The sequence below is a fragment of the Ambystoma mexicanum genome, chromosome 2q (genome assembly GCF_040938575.1).
Source record: "Ambystoma mexicanum isolate Mex_15411 chromosome 2q, UKY_AmexF1_1, whole genome shotgun sequence".
Taxonomy (NCBI): Eukaryota; Metazoa; Chordata; class Amphibia; order Caudata; family Ambystomatidae; genus Ambystoma; species Ambystoma mexicanum.
Window position 1 is genome coordinate 1,236,720,689 of NC_090924.1, and position 14,966 is coordinate 1,236,735,654.

The following is a 14,966-nucleotide window of genomic DNA, read 5'->3' on the forward strand; positions in this document are numbered from 1 at the left end:
ACCGTAGATAATGTGGATTGGCTCCAATGCAGGAGGCAGACTGACAGAGTGCCGTCTCCAAGCACGCTTTCGGTGTGAACCCAGCACAGAAAATGATTTATCTGCCTGGTTGAATGGATGAACCAACGGTAAAAGTTAGAAAACCCCAGGAAGGACTGTAGAGCCTTGACTGATGTAGGTGGTGGCCAGTTAAGAATGGCTTTTACTTTTGATATATTCATACGAACTCCCTTGTCCATCAGCTCATAGCCTAGGAATTCTACCTCTGTGGCATTAAAGACGCACTTCTCTGCTTTGACATAGAGATGAGGCTTTGTAGACAAACAGAATCAAGGAAACGGGTCTGGGTGTGACTGAACCTACCAGTGGCATAGACTGTAGTAGTAACAGACAAGGGGCACTCTGAACAACCTTGTTTGTCTGACAACAATGGGTGTCACAAAAAAGAGAAGGGAAGAGGACTTCCCGGGATGCCCAATCAATAGCGGGGTTGCGCAATTGTAACCAAGGCAGGCCTAAAATCACCCTGAATTGTGGCACAGAGATCAGATCGAATATAGTATGTTCTGTGTGTCCTTGAACAGCACTCATGGTCATTGCAGCAGTCTGCTCTGTTACGAAGCCTGAAACCAGGGCGGTCCCATGCACAGCATTTACCGCTTCTGGTTTATCTTTAGGAACGATGGACACACCGGAATCATGGGCAAAGTGGACCAAGTAATTGCCTGTGACCCCTGAATCAAGGGCCGTGTATGTTTGCAGCACATAACCAGTGGTGCATTTCAATGAGAGTGAGAGAAAAAAAGTAGAAGACAAAGCTGGCGAACGTGAGCCCAACAGGAGAGTACCCGGCAAAGGGACTCCTTCTATTGCCGGGCTTTGGAGTTTCCCTGTCTGCAAGGAAGTTTCTTGGGGAAGGTGTCTAAGAGATGGTATGAGGAACATGCACAGAGGGTTCTTGCACCGGAGTTCTCGTTTGGCAGAGTAGAGTGGCCCACAAACTGCTCCGATTTGCAAGGGTTCCGGGCCAGATTGTGGCAGAAGTGGAACCTCAGGGCAAGGTGTCGTAGGAAGGACCGAGCGCCTTTCACCTCTTCGTTCGGCTCTCCTGGCATCTATCTGTAATACCAGGTCTAACAATTCTAGAAAGCCAGTAGGGACAACAGGGACCATTGCTAAAGTGTCCTTAAGTTTGTCAGAGTTACCTTTATAGAACATTGCAGCCTTCTTCTCCTCAGGCCAGCCTGTTTCTGCCGCCAGCTGATTAAACTTGGCGAGGTAGGTTAGCGGTGATGAGTTACCTTGATGAAGATTAAGGAACTCTAGGTCAGTGGCCTGAGTCTTGTATCAGGTGTCGAAATACATGATTCACAGCAGTAATCAGTTCATCGCACTCATACAGCATATAGCTGTTGGACTCCAATAATAGTGGATTAGCCCAAGCTGCGGCTGTACTCCCAAGACAAGACAACACAAAATCTGCCTTGGTAGTTGAATCGGGGAAGGATGCGTGACGGCACAAGAAGTGCAGTTTGCACAGATTTATAAAAGTCTGGTAGACTCTGGGGTCACCAGTAGACCCCTATGGAGCGGCTAAGGGAAACTGGGTAGAAATGAGGACTTGCGTAGGTTCCTGTCTGAGTACCGGGTAAGAGGAGCCTGAAGCTCTGGCTCCCAAAAGATCCTCATCCACTCGAACTGGAAGGTGAGACAGATCCTGTAGGGAGTCAATGCGATGGCGTAAAGCATCATGGTCGGAGGTCAGATGCTTCCATGGTTTCTGATTTTGTCAGTACTCACTCAGTATCCCTGATGATGAAGTAGCCGTGTCCCAGCGAGTCGGATTCCAGATGAACAACCAGATCTCAAGCCAGGTAAGCGTAGAACCCGAGCCAGTCCAAGCCTGGGTCTCCACACATGAGGGAGATATTTCTTTAGATTCGCCCTTCTGCTGAGTTAGAGTCACCAGAACAAAAGGGAAAATCAAATGAAAGAGCAGGAGAACCACACCGCTGTAAAGGAAATAGACAAAGATTAGTCTTAAGGAGAACTAAATGATACGATACAGGACAACAAACAGAAAACAGCCTATGCAAGATTGTTTGATAGTAGGTCGACCCGTGGCCAGGAATTGCTAAGGCATCAAGGTGGACCAAGCTCCCTACAAATAGAAGACAGATAATCAGATGTATCCAAAGGAGACTGAATAGAGAAAGTATTGTTCTGTGACTTACCAGTATAAGGCATTGTTCTAAGGTCTTTAATGTTTTCAATCCAGAGGGAGACAACGTAAATGGAAGGGAAGGTTAGTATGGGAACTGCACTCAGGCGACACGAGGGACGCACTAGAGTCGGGTAGGTGCACTGAATAGAATACTGCAAGGCGTCCAGTGAGTGCACGTGGAGTAGGACACTTGAAGTCAATCATTAATACTTAGAGAATCTATAGGAAAGGTGGTGAGTGATGTGGGAGCGGCTGCGGAGAATCCAACACAAACACTAATGGTTTAGCTCGTCTTGGTTGCGCTGATAATGGGTTTAAGAGTTTGACTGGAATGGACAGAATAATGGAAATTTGAGCAGAATCAAACGACACAAAGACAGACAAGAAAGATACCGTGGGCGTTGTTGCAGGCATCCGGGAAACAGGAAACAATCTGTTAGTCAGGCGTGGTTTCGTTAACAGGGAGGCACCGAATGTACCAAGTCGGCAGGCAAGAAGGAACGTCGGGGAAACAATCTGATTTCAGAGCTTCAAAGATGAGTCAGGATACTGCGAGGAAAGCAGTACTAGACATTAATCAGAAGCAGCGTTCTGAATGTCCCAAAAACTTTTAACCAGTAGCGGCATAGGATGCCGACAGGAAAGTAGGTGCAGATCACTTGACACGTGGCAGACACCATGCTAAAGTGGAGTGCATTGTAATTAGATGCATCCTTAGTTTGCAGATCACATGACCAGAGACGTCTTTATGGGAGGGCAAAAGGGGCACTTTCCCCAGCCCCCCACCTTGGAGGGGGCCCCAAGAAGGAGCCTTATTAAAAAAAAGTCGGTTTCTCTAAGTTATCAAAATTGAGTATCATACATCAGGATTTTCTATGGTGTGCTGCTAAGGCTAAACCTATTATCCGTCTGTTGTTGACAAGTACATTTTGTTCTGATCTTGTCATCCTGTAATGCTATTTTCACTGTGGTATACATAGTTTGCGTGGCACAATGCCTGTAGCAATTTCACCTTTCTGTGGGGATTATATTGATCATGTGTAATAACCAACGTTGAAATACATATTGATACATTTAAGTGTCCCGAGGGTTCAGAGGATAGCTCAGTGTGTTAAGCACTCATTGCAGAGATATGCGTTGACATGCAAGATTACAATACCAAATTCCAGCTAGGCCGACTCAGTGTTTCCAATGTATGAAGTTGTTAAGCCTGCATGTATGTGTACTTTGTTCTGTAGCACTCCAGGTGTTATCATCACCAATGTACCTGCACTAGATGGCGGTTGCTACAGAAACTAACATAGCGTCAGTATGGTGATGGTCTAGAAATTAGTTTATTTAGATGGGAGTTGTAAAACCTAGGCAGCCACCTCCAGTTATGACAAAGTGTTAGAGGTGTTTATGTATCTAAATTCCAGACTGTGGAACCAAAGCGTTCATGCTTGTATCCTGGCTTTGCCAGCAGACGATGCAGTGATCCTGGACAAATCTTATATCACTGACAGTACTGTACTGCCTTCTATGAAAAGGTTTTCTTCTCACATACTGGTGGCATTGTTTGGCCAATTACCTGATCTTTCCTATCATGTAGGCTGTTTGAATGGAAGGAGTTCTAGACAGAAAATAGCAGACCAGATATTGCAGGCTTCTTATCAGCATATTTTGAGGTCTGCTTATGTGACAACAAAACGGCTTGCTTTTTTGTACAATTCAAAGGTTTTTCTGCACGTTTTTAAATACCATTGCACCAGCAAAACCTATCAGAAATCTTTTAAGATCACATCCATTAGTATGCTGGTATTTATATACTTTCCTTGATGATAGATACAATGACGCTAGAATCATTCCCATTTTGAATAATGTTTCTATAACATTTTGTTTTTTAATATGTTTATATTGGGTTATGTGACTTTCATATTTTCCAAGTCAGTTCTGTAAAATGGGATTATTTTAGTTCAAGGCAAAAACTAGAAAATAAATTGGTAAAGAGCAGAAATTGTGGGTACGAATCCCAGCTTCACCTCATAATCAATGTGTGATCCTGGGTATCTCATTTAATGTTGTATTTCTTCACCTGTCAAAACTGCAAGTCCCTAAACCTTTCAAAATTGTCAGCCCTTCAGAGTGAGTTTGTTCTCAAGGTATGATCTTTAAAAAAGACTTATTCATGGTTTCACTGGCTATATATAGTGTTGCTTCTTCTATAATGATAGTGAGCATTGATATATTACACACCACAGCCACCTGTTTCTTTGCTCTCAAATGGCGAGACTGCTTGAAAATCATGTCCCCCTTCTAATCTCAGTCTGTCTGGATACAGACACCTTCCTGGTATCTTCAAATCGTCACCCACTCTCTATGCTATGGTATGTATAGTCATATCCTTGCTTCCCATTGGTTGCCTGTATCCATGCTTGAGCACTTTTGCTGTCTCTGAGGCAGCTAATCTCACACTATTCTTGAGTATGTGTACCTTTGTCATAAAATCTATGTCCTGCAGTTATACTAGGAGCAGCATTCCTTCCATGTGGTTGCTATTGATGACATTTTTGCTGTATCCATGCTTGAACACAAGTACCCTTGCGTAGACTGCTAATGTTGCCCTTGAAATGCTACTAGTTTATCACTCTGATTACAACATGAATAAAAAGTGTAAGGTATTTAAAAGGAAGTTTACCATGCTTATTTTGATCTCTGCAAGGCAGCATATCAAGCTATGGGTTGTTATTTTGACACATGGGGTGCGGACCCGTTATTCCCATTCCGCCTGATTACGATGTCCTCTCGCGGGACCCGGTAAGGTAAAACCAGGCGTCCTTACCGGGTCCTGTGAGGGGACCAGGGAGCTAACAACGGGACGTCGTAATCGGCCCGTTGTTAGCTCCCTCAACCATTCCCATTGCGCCCTATGGGGGCTCGAATGGGAATGGGGAAGGTCCGGGCCCGGGTTCCCTGAGGGAGGAATTACTGGGCCCTCCAAACTCGGAATGGCCCATTAATTCCCCATTCAGGGAACCCGGACCCGGTTTTGGAGGCAGCCATGCCGCAAATAGCGGCATGGCTAACGCCAAACCCGTAATGAGGCCCAGGGTGTGGCGCACTAGATATGCTATATCCCTTAATTCCTTTGGTCTGTGGGAGGGGGGCCCCAGAGGTGTCTGTGCCCCGGACCCCCAAAGTGCTTAAGATGGCCCTACACATGACACGTGGCAACGCCACACTGGAGTGGAATGCATTTAGATGCGTCTTTGGAGGTTACATCTCCATGGCAACTTCCATTTATTATCAAATGGAGCAGCCACATAATGGGGCAACCGTGATACTTGTATCTCTTTTCTCTTGTCCAGCATTGTATTCTCGGAGGGTTCACGGCCCACCAGGACCGTGACACTCCCCTGCACTTGCACGTCCTCAATGTCACTGGCCTTAGTAAGATCGTTGTGTTGTCCTCCATTTTTTCCACTCCCTTGCCCCGTCGTGCTCTGAAACACCTGTGTATGAGCGCAACACAAATAAAATATCATATTCATATCATATTAATATGGAAATTCTTACTTGCTTGTGTTAGATACGCAAGGACTTCCTTCTATCGGGCATGGACGCTGATACTGAAACCAGTCCACCATTAGAATGCCCTTGACTCTGTGCGGATACCAGTTTTTGAGCTCCCCAAAGTATATTTCCTGAATTCATGTTATGGTTACATGCCAAGCTTTCAAAAGTAGATTCTTTTACTGTTAAAACATCAGCCTTAATCCCAGCATGTTCCCTTTGTTCACAATTAGTAATGCCATTGTATAAATCATATTCCCCTGGCTATGATTCTATTAGGGAAGGTGCGTCCCTGGGGCATTGGTGCAGGGGGTTAACTGGACAAGGGATCTCCCCAGCTGTAATGGTACCGGTACTCTATATTCATGCTTCCTTGTGTACTGGTGGGTGGTAAGGCAAGTTTTGGTAACTGTCTGTTTACACTGCCTGATGGCATTTCCCCCTCATCTTATCCCAGTCCCTATTAAGTCAATGTCAAGGTGCTTTACACCAACAAACGTTTGGGTAACCTTTATTCTGTGCCTTGGACTTCTCAGCCTGACCACACTCAAATGGCCAGGACTGGCCTGGGTTTCCCAAAGGATGGACCAAAGGATAACATTTAACTCAGAAACTGTCAGATCTTCTGTATACCACCTGCAAGGCCTGCATCACAAAGCAGGTGCTGACACCGACCACCACAGTCTCCCCAGTCTCATAACTCAGCCACAAACATGTACTCTGTCTTCTGTGAACATTGAAGAAGGCTAAGCAAGAAAAAGGATAAACCAACGCAATATTCAGTGTAGCAGATCAGAAACACAGAGAGTTTGCTAGATTGCTACTGGCCAGGGTTGGAAGTCATCCCACATTTCAAACCGAAGCATACTGTGGGTATGAGCACAAGTTGGAACAATCCGAAGCATTTTGGGCAACATCATTTCTCATTAAGGTGGAGAGAAGAGTCTTACGTTTATATTGGAAGCTGATAAAATAACATAATTCTAGGTATAAAGTGAAGAGCATAATGAAAACTGCAATCTCTCTATGGGGAGAACGAAAGAGAGAATTCATGATCGACTGCACTTGACGGAGAAGGTAGGTAATTGAACAAAAGGAAAGGAAAGAGAGACGTGATCACATATTTCAATCTAGGCAATGAGGAGTATTTACCTATGCCAAATGAGTAAAATATTAAGCACAACATATGTCAATGACAAAGCATGATCGTTCAATTATGATGCAGGTTGGGAATTTGCATTTTATAGATCCCAAGATACATTGTCATTGAACCCATAACTTAGCCAACAGAGGACCATGTTAGGAAATGAAGCCTTATTGAGCCCACAAGTTGTTTCTTTTGAATCCCATGTCTTATTAAAGAGTTAGGCAATATGCATGTTTGGAGTTGAAGTCTTACTGATCCCAAAAGACTGTGGCTCATTACGAGTTCAGTAGTGGAGTAAAAAAGCGGTGGTAAATCCATTTCTGCCACTTTTTCTGGCAGTAACGCAATTACACCAATTTCACCTCATTACTGAATTCCGAGATTGGAGGTAAAGTGTGTGGAGCATTTTCCTCCACTTTCCTCCAAATGTTATTTGATTTACTGTGCAGTATTACCGCTTGCAGTGAATGTGCCAACAATGCCCATGGAGACCTATGGGCTCCAGAAAACGGGATTTACCCCATCATGCATTACACTCATGCTACATTGTGTGTGTCCTGCTCTTGTCACGTGGCTTCTTTGGTTTGTTTGCTCCAATGTGTGCTTCTGCATATGGGTGGTGGGAATGCACATTGACGGTTGGTCTGCCAAGGTGGCTTGTTGTTGTGTGTGCGGTGGGCCTATGATTCCTGTCCTGTTCTTCCTTGGCACACATGGGCGCTCATCATGTATCCATATGTGAGGTTGTACATTTTGGCAACAGTACTTATGCATGTCTACATCTGCCCACATCCCCTGGCATGTGTGTGTGATTGGGAGATTTCCTGTGACTGACACATGTTGGACCTGTTCCCTTGCCCATTTGGTGTTCTCTGCCTGGAGATGCATGTATTTGGACTCAACATTTGCCTTTACATGGGGTTTGTTGTACTTACCACCATCACCTTGGGTCGCAGCTCCTGCCTCTGCTGACCCAACTCCCTCTATGCCCTCCATGTGCAGGAAGGAGCAACACGTCTCCTCCCAGGGCATGAGGTTTAGGGGTGCCACCGCCCCTCTTCCTGTGGCAGCATATTCCCTCCAGTGTGTGGCTAGAAGGATACCGACCCTCAGGCGCAAATCATCCCACCACTTGTGGCAGTCCCTTGGCGTGCAGGGACGGACTCAACAGTCATGACCCTGTGTGCCACCTCCTGCCAGATGGCCTTCTTCCTTCTCTGGCTGGTCCGCCTGCGGCCAGCCGCAAAGAGGGCCTCTGCATGCTGCACCAGACAGCATGCCGCAAAGAGTAATACAGGCATGCCAGAATTACCAGGGTTTTTGCAGGAGAAATTGTAATGAGGGCCAAAGAGGCTTAAAGACTGAGACTGTGAAATACAAAGCCTCATACCTGTTATCCAGGAAACATCAACAGAGGAAAAAGGTGTCTGGAGCGTCTTTGATCGCAAATAATTGAAAAGAGAACACCCAAATGATATTAATGAAATCTTTCCAATTTGTACATACATGTATTGAGTGTCAAACTGGCCACTGTTAGGGAATCACCACACCCCCCTGGTCATGGTTTACTCTTTGCATTGTAGTTCTTGTTTTCTATTGTCCATTATAGATGTAGTTTTCCAAGTCCCTAAATGTAAAGGAAAAACAGCAATGCATGGGGTACTCACGCCTGGCATGGGGAAACCTAAGAGCAATAGCAAAACCTAATACTCTTGGATGAACGCAATGCTGGTTTAGCTTCAAAGGGTACACCCCTGATATCCTGAGGGGCCAGAGGTACTCATATTGACTGACCAACCTACTAATGAGTGCTAAGGCCTGTTATGATGCACTTCTTATAAAGCTGGTCTGTCACAACTTAGGTAAGTGCTGACTAGGTCAGAGTGATACCAGATTCTTTTAAAGCCAATGAAGAACAATTTTGTAGGGTAGGGGTGGGGAGATTAAGATTTGCTAGGAGGGAGATCACATTTAACTACATTATTTGTTTTTAATTAATAGTGTGCTATAGTTCAAAGAGCATTTCACATCTTCATACATTATTAATTAATTTAAATTGATTCCTTTAACAGTTTTCTTACATACCTATCTAGTACAATTTCACATAATTATACATATACTTAATTAACAACACTTAATTGCCTTATTGTATTAAAAGAAATATATACCTATTGCTAATCATTACATCATACATTATCTCAACTGAAATTCCAAAGGATAAGTAACTTCGAACCACAATTTCATCTAACAGTTTAATAAAATATTTTTCTGATAAAACTTTGAAAAAAGTAATCAAGTACAGTAAACAAATCTATTTCATTCATAACAAGTGGCAAATCGGTTTACACTTCATATAAGTAAAAGAAGAATATTGTCATTCTTCTGGGGCCTTGGGCCAAAATACCTTCAACTCTCTCTTCCGAAATATATGCCTTCTCGAGCTCTTCGCTCATCCACCTCCAACTACCTCAGGGTCAGCCGCTTCTCCAAGCAACGAGCTGGGGGTAGATCTCTCTCCGCAGCAGGGGCTTCCCTCTGGAACAGCCTTCCTGCCTCCATGAAACTTGAGGAGAACCATCTCCTGTTCCGGAAGCACCTCAAAACCTTCCTCTTTGCCTCTGCTTTCTCTCCCTCTCTCCCCTGCTAAAATCACTGAACCTGCACTGAATCTGCTACTGGGCCACTCACCGATCTCGGTCCTTGGCCCAGCCACTCTTCCCTGCACTGCCTACCTGCACTACGGGACTGTCTCTGTACCCTACAGCCCCTTCTCCCGGCACTTACCTTGCACTTGCCACCAGCTGGCCCTATTATTTATCTTGTATTCTACTAACCATGTACTGCACTTTCCTTGCACTTGCCACCAGCTGGCTCTATTATTTATCTTGTATTCTACTAACCATGTACAGCACTTTTCCCCCTCTCCCCTTCGCCTTGCACTTTTCCCAGTCCCCTCTACCCTTGCAGTTGCGCGATCTGACTGACACCTGGCCTAGTAGGATCGTTGTCTGTCTCCCCTTGCCCCTCCCCTGCCTCGTCGCGCCTTGAAACACTTGTGTATAGGCGCGTTACAAATGCCATATCATATACACAATTCACCTGTATCAGCCAAATTCGTGTCCCTCTGGTCTTTTACTCCTCTCCAGTTATAGTTAAGTGCTAGCTGTGAGCGATTTGAATTTAAGTCCGACCTTCTGCCATATCCTAAATAATACAATTTTAAGAGCATTACTATTGCCATTTAAACAGAGTCTCTGAAAACCCTAGTTTCCAAAGGGCATATGTATACATTTGCAAGCGTGCAAGATCGGGTTAACATGTGTCTGTTTTTTCCCTGCATGTGCATTAGTTTACATAATCTGCATACCCTTTTTTGTCTAGGAATGCCCTTCTCAGTCCACATACCACCAATGTCAGCTGCTGATTTAGCCTCATTAGAAGGATACATCTCCTATGCTGAAGGGAGGCAAAAATACTAAATACTTCTGTGGAGTCAAGTAACAGTGTGTAACATAAGTGTACTCTTTGAAGGCCTTTAATGTTGCCATGTGTGCATAATTTATATTCAGTCCCAATTTTGCAGCTTTTTTTGCAAAGTTTGCTTTGAGGTGATGCAAATCCATCTCCCATTTAGGGATCCAGTCAATCAGTTGAAACAATCTCAAGTTTGAGTCCTCATAGTCATTCAGTGAATGCCCAGACTATTTACCCATAGCCTTTCCAAGAACATTAAGCAAGGGGCTTTAATATATATTATTCCTCTCCTCAATAGTACTAGACCCTCCAATGAGGTCAAGCCCAGTTCCAGCCGAATTGCCTACATCGGAACACATTGTGGTTACCCCAGTAAATAAAGCCAGTTTTTCCCTTCGACAACGTTCAGCCATGCATAATCTTCTAAATTAATCGATTCAAGCCCATATACGATTGATGGTCTAAAGCTTTGTGTGTACATCAACATCGCAGTCTTCAAGGTGTATTGCGCTGTCTTTACAACTATTTTTGTAATAATTGATGTAATTGCCACTTCCTTTTTGTGTGTACTTCCCTGCAGTACCAAGCAATTATACCTGTTATAGATGTCAAGGCCCAAATACCTATACAATGTCACCTGCTCAACAATCCCTTCAGGAAAGTGCAAGGTGAGGATTTTACATCTGTTAGTTCCAAAGTACATGTACTTGGTCTCATCAAAATTAAGTATTAACTTATTTTCACTCAATTCCATGATAGTTCTTTTTAATCAAATATGGGTATGTCGTCTGCATACGACGGGCAGGTAAAATGTGTATTGCCATTTTAGATGGCACATTCCTCACTCCCATCAAACGCACAGGAAGGTCAGCCAGATAGAGGTTAAACAGCATGGGCGTCAGCTCACATCTCTGTTTTAGTCATTTATATGTAGGGATGTCCTGAGTGCAGGAGGCCATGCTGTTCAGCCTCACCTGTACTAGTTCCATCATGTAATACCAGCAATTTCATCAGATGTCTCAGTATCTTCCACCACTCAAGCTTGGCCAACAATAGTTGTCTATCCATTGACTCAAAAGCTGCCTTGAAGTCCACAAACAGCACTTACAGGGGAGAGTTATTACTTGTTTGGGCAGCACGTATTAAAGTATTATGGGTAAGGATGTTATGAGCCATAGCTGAACCCACTGTGAAGCCAGTCTGAAAGGTACTCAAAATACTGGCTTCATCCGCGCACTTCTGTAGCTCCCTTAATCAAAATGTAGACAACATTGTGTTAGGAACTTCTACATGTAATTAAGAGGGTCAATATGAGAGTTGTTTTTATAGACAGGAATTAGCACTGTCTTTTTCCAAGATACAGGTATTGTACCCTCGTCAGATAACTTTTTAATCAGAATATTTAAAATAATTGTCCAGGTTGCAGGGGATCTCATCAGTACCACACTGCCAATCCATCGAGACTGCAGGCACTAGGTTTCTTCAGTTTGCCTACAGCGTTTAAAATATCTTTTCAAATCCCAGTGTAATAGGGACGCCGCCCCATTCAACTGGTGTATTATTATGTGTATCACAGGGTCCGTTAGTATCAATTATGAACTTTGTCCATCCCTCCTCATTTATAGCATTAACCAGCATAGCTGCCTCGTCCCCATTTAACATTTTCGTGGTATTCCCGTCCTCTCCGCTCTGCTAATCTTTTCCTACTCTCTCCTCCTCCTCCTCCACCCTGCGCCCCCTCCCGCTTCCGCTTCTTCCAACTCCTTGCTCCTTTCCACTGGAACCGCCTCCTACCCTTCCTTTGGCTCTTCTCCAAAATCTTACCTCTTCCACTCACCTCCCTAACACCCCTCGTTCCCTACCCTTCCCTTTACCCTTACCTCTTACTCCTCCTCTTCCTTACCCTCTCCATCCCTCCTATCCCCTTCCTCCCTTCCCCTGCTTGATTCCTGTCTCACCTTCTCCGCTTTTCTTCCCTCACATTCCTGCATTCCCTCTTTCCCCCATTCTTACCTCCTCTAACACCTACTACTCCCTTGCACACCACCCCCCATCCCACACTCTCCTCACTGCTGCAATTTTGTAAATTGTTCTTTATGCTGTTTTCAGGTTGTGGATCAATTGTCATCTTATGCTTGCTGTATGTTTATTTGTTCTCATGTAAAGCACTTTGGAGTAAAGGGCTATATAAATTCAATAAAATACGAAAATACAAATTCCACATTGCCTTTATATCATCTTTTCTGATTACAATATGCATTCTTTGCCACTGCGCATTTTTAAGTGAGAATCGCCATCTCTTAACCCAGTTATTTTGAACGTTCTTTCTTTTCTTTATCCTTTCCACCATCTTGGTTATCTCAGTTCAGTACCTTTTTATGAACCTCACATCTTGTCTTAACGATCGCTTAGCATCCCTAATTTCAATATTGTATACTTTGGATTGTGCCCTCCCATGTTTAACTGTGTAAGAAGACCCTGTACCGCTATTGTGGTAGTACGTGCTTTAATCCATTCGACTAGCTGATTTCCAGTCTTGCATTGCAATGTCGTCATAAGCCCATCTTCCAATAATACTTGCTTTTATGTTCTTTTATGACCGTGTTATTCTGTTACATGCATGATTTGTGTCAGTGTCACCAATTTGAATGTCACAATTCCTCCTCTTATCCATTTTTAAAAGCAAAGTAAGAATTGCAAGATCACTACAATCATTACATTGAGAAATGTGGTTTGATGGAAGATTGAGCATAATTCCAATCATAGTGACACTCTCTACATGATTGTGATTTGAGAGGTTCACACCATGGTGGAGCTAGAAGGGCCCAGTGCCTGATTGCCTCCCCTTTTGGCTCCTTTCAGACCTCGGTGAACCCTCCAGCTCCACCCACAAAGTATAGAAATGTTATGTATCGGTGTAGAATAAGGAGCCTTTGCAATCTTCGGGATATCATTCTGCATCTGCCACTGAGTGAACCAGACCTGGACGCTGCAGCCCTTTAAGCACTCAATTCAATTTTATATTCCATGGGCTGACCATGATTGTAGCTTTCTCTCCCATTTGCCACACACTTCCCCACTTAAATTCCACCATATCATTTTTTGCCCCAAAAGGACTGGGGAAGTGAGATACGGCATCTGTCTTCGGCTATCTTTCACTTGTGCTTCTTTTCCAGACTTCCTGTCACCCTATATCTCTTGTATGTATCCAGACCTGTAACCATTCTACAAATTCCTCCCATTGTTTTTTGCTCAGATGTTTTATTTGTCTCTCTGATGTTTTGGAAGGCAGCAGTATTGCCTCTGGTATGCTGGACCTGTGGTATCTCCTGGTGACCCATAACAGTTTATAGCCCTACCATTGCACTAGCCACTCCTGTAATCCCTTTCATATTCTCTGTGAGTGTGGATTTTGGGGATTATTTGGGGAAGTGGTATATCAGCCTTTGTTAAAATTACAATACAGTCTTGATGGTATTATAGTTCAGGACGAGAATGCATTATTTCCTGAAGGACGTCTCTATTTCTGACTCACCTTGTGACAGTGAAATACTTCCTTCAGGGTTTTATTCTCCTCTCCAGTTATACCTTGGGCCTCACTACGAGTAGGGTGGTAAGGGATACCGGGCACCGGTAAGGAGACCGGTGCCGGTAATCCCTTCTATGGGGGCTCAAATGGGAATGGGGAATGGTTCAGTGCATGAGGAATTACCGGGTCCTCCAAGTTCGGAATGACCTGGTAATTCCTCATTCACAGACCCAGGTATTGCCGCCCGGTATGAAGGCAGCCATGGCGCTAATAGCACCATGGCTACCTCCATACCCGTAATGAGGCCCTTAGTCCTTGTGTCTGCTGCAGGGTGACTTTCTTCACTTGTTTATGTTGGCTCCCACTTGGTATTGGTGATCTGTACCTGCAACTCTATCTCCTTTCACCTTTTGTTGACTAGTCTGAGCTGGAGGTGAGAAGCTCTGATCGTTCTGACTGCCAGATCTGTTGCCTTTCTGTTCTTGATTTATTTTTGCCTGCGGATACAAACCCAGGTGCTCTATCATGATGTGGTCCATAATTCAACCACTAGTTTCATCCTGCGGTTCCTCTGTTCTTCCATCTTTGCGTTTCCTGAGTGGAAACAGCAACCTTCTTTTTTTGCTCGGGAAAATAATGATTTGTATCAGACATCTCGTCCTCAGATTCTTAACTCTCCAGTATTATGTATTGGCTCAACATGCACTCTTGTTCCATTTTAACAGTGTAGCGACCAGATAGCAGGATGGAATAACCTATGCCAAGAAATCTTTTCTGTAACAGTCAATTCAGAAATGATTTTCACAACACCAATAGAAGCCCACTGTGGACAAACACTCTGCAGGTTCATAGTTCGGTGAAACACTTTCCAACACTTTATTGTATCGGATAAATGAATGCCCATGCTGAGCTACCAGAAATAACACGTTTTATCTGAATTAGGAGAGTATGATGAATACCTAAAAGACCTCGTAAATAATATGAATTGAATAATGAAAGTATATGTGTAGGAACAAGTTTAAGAGTAATATAATGTAACA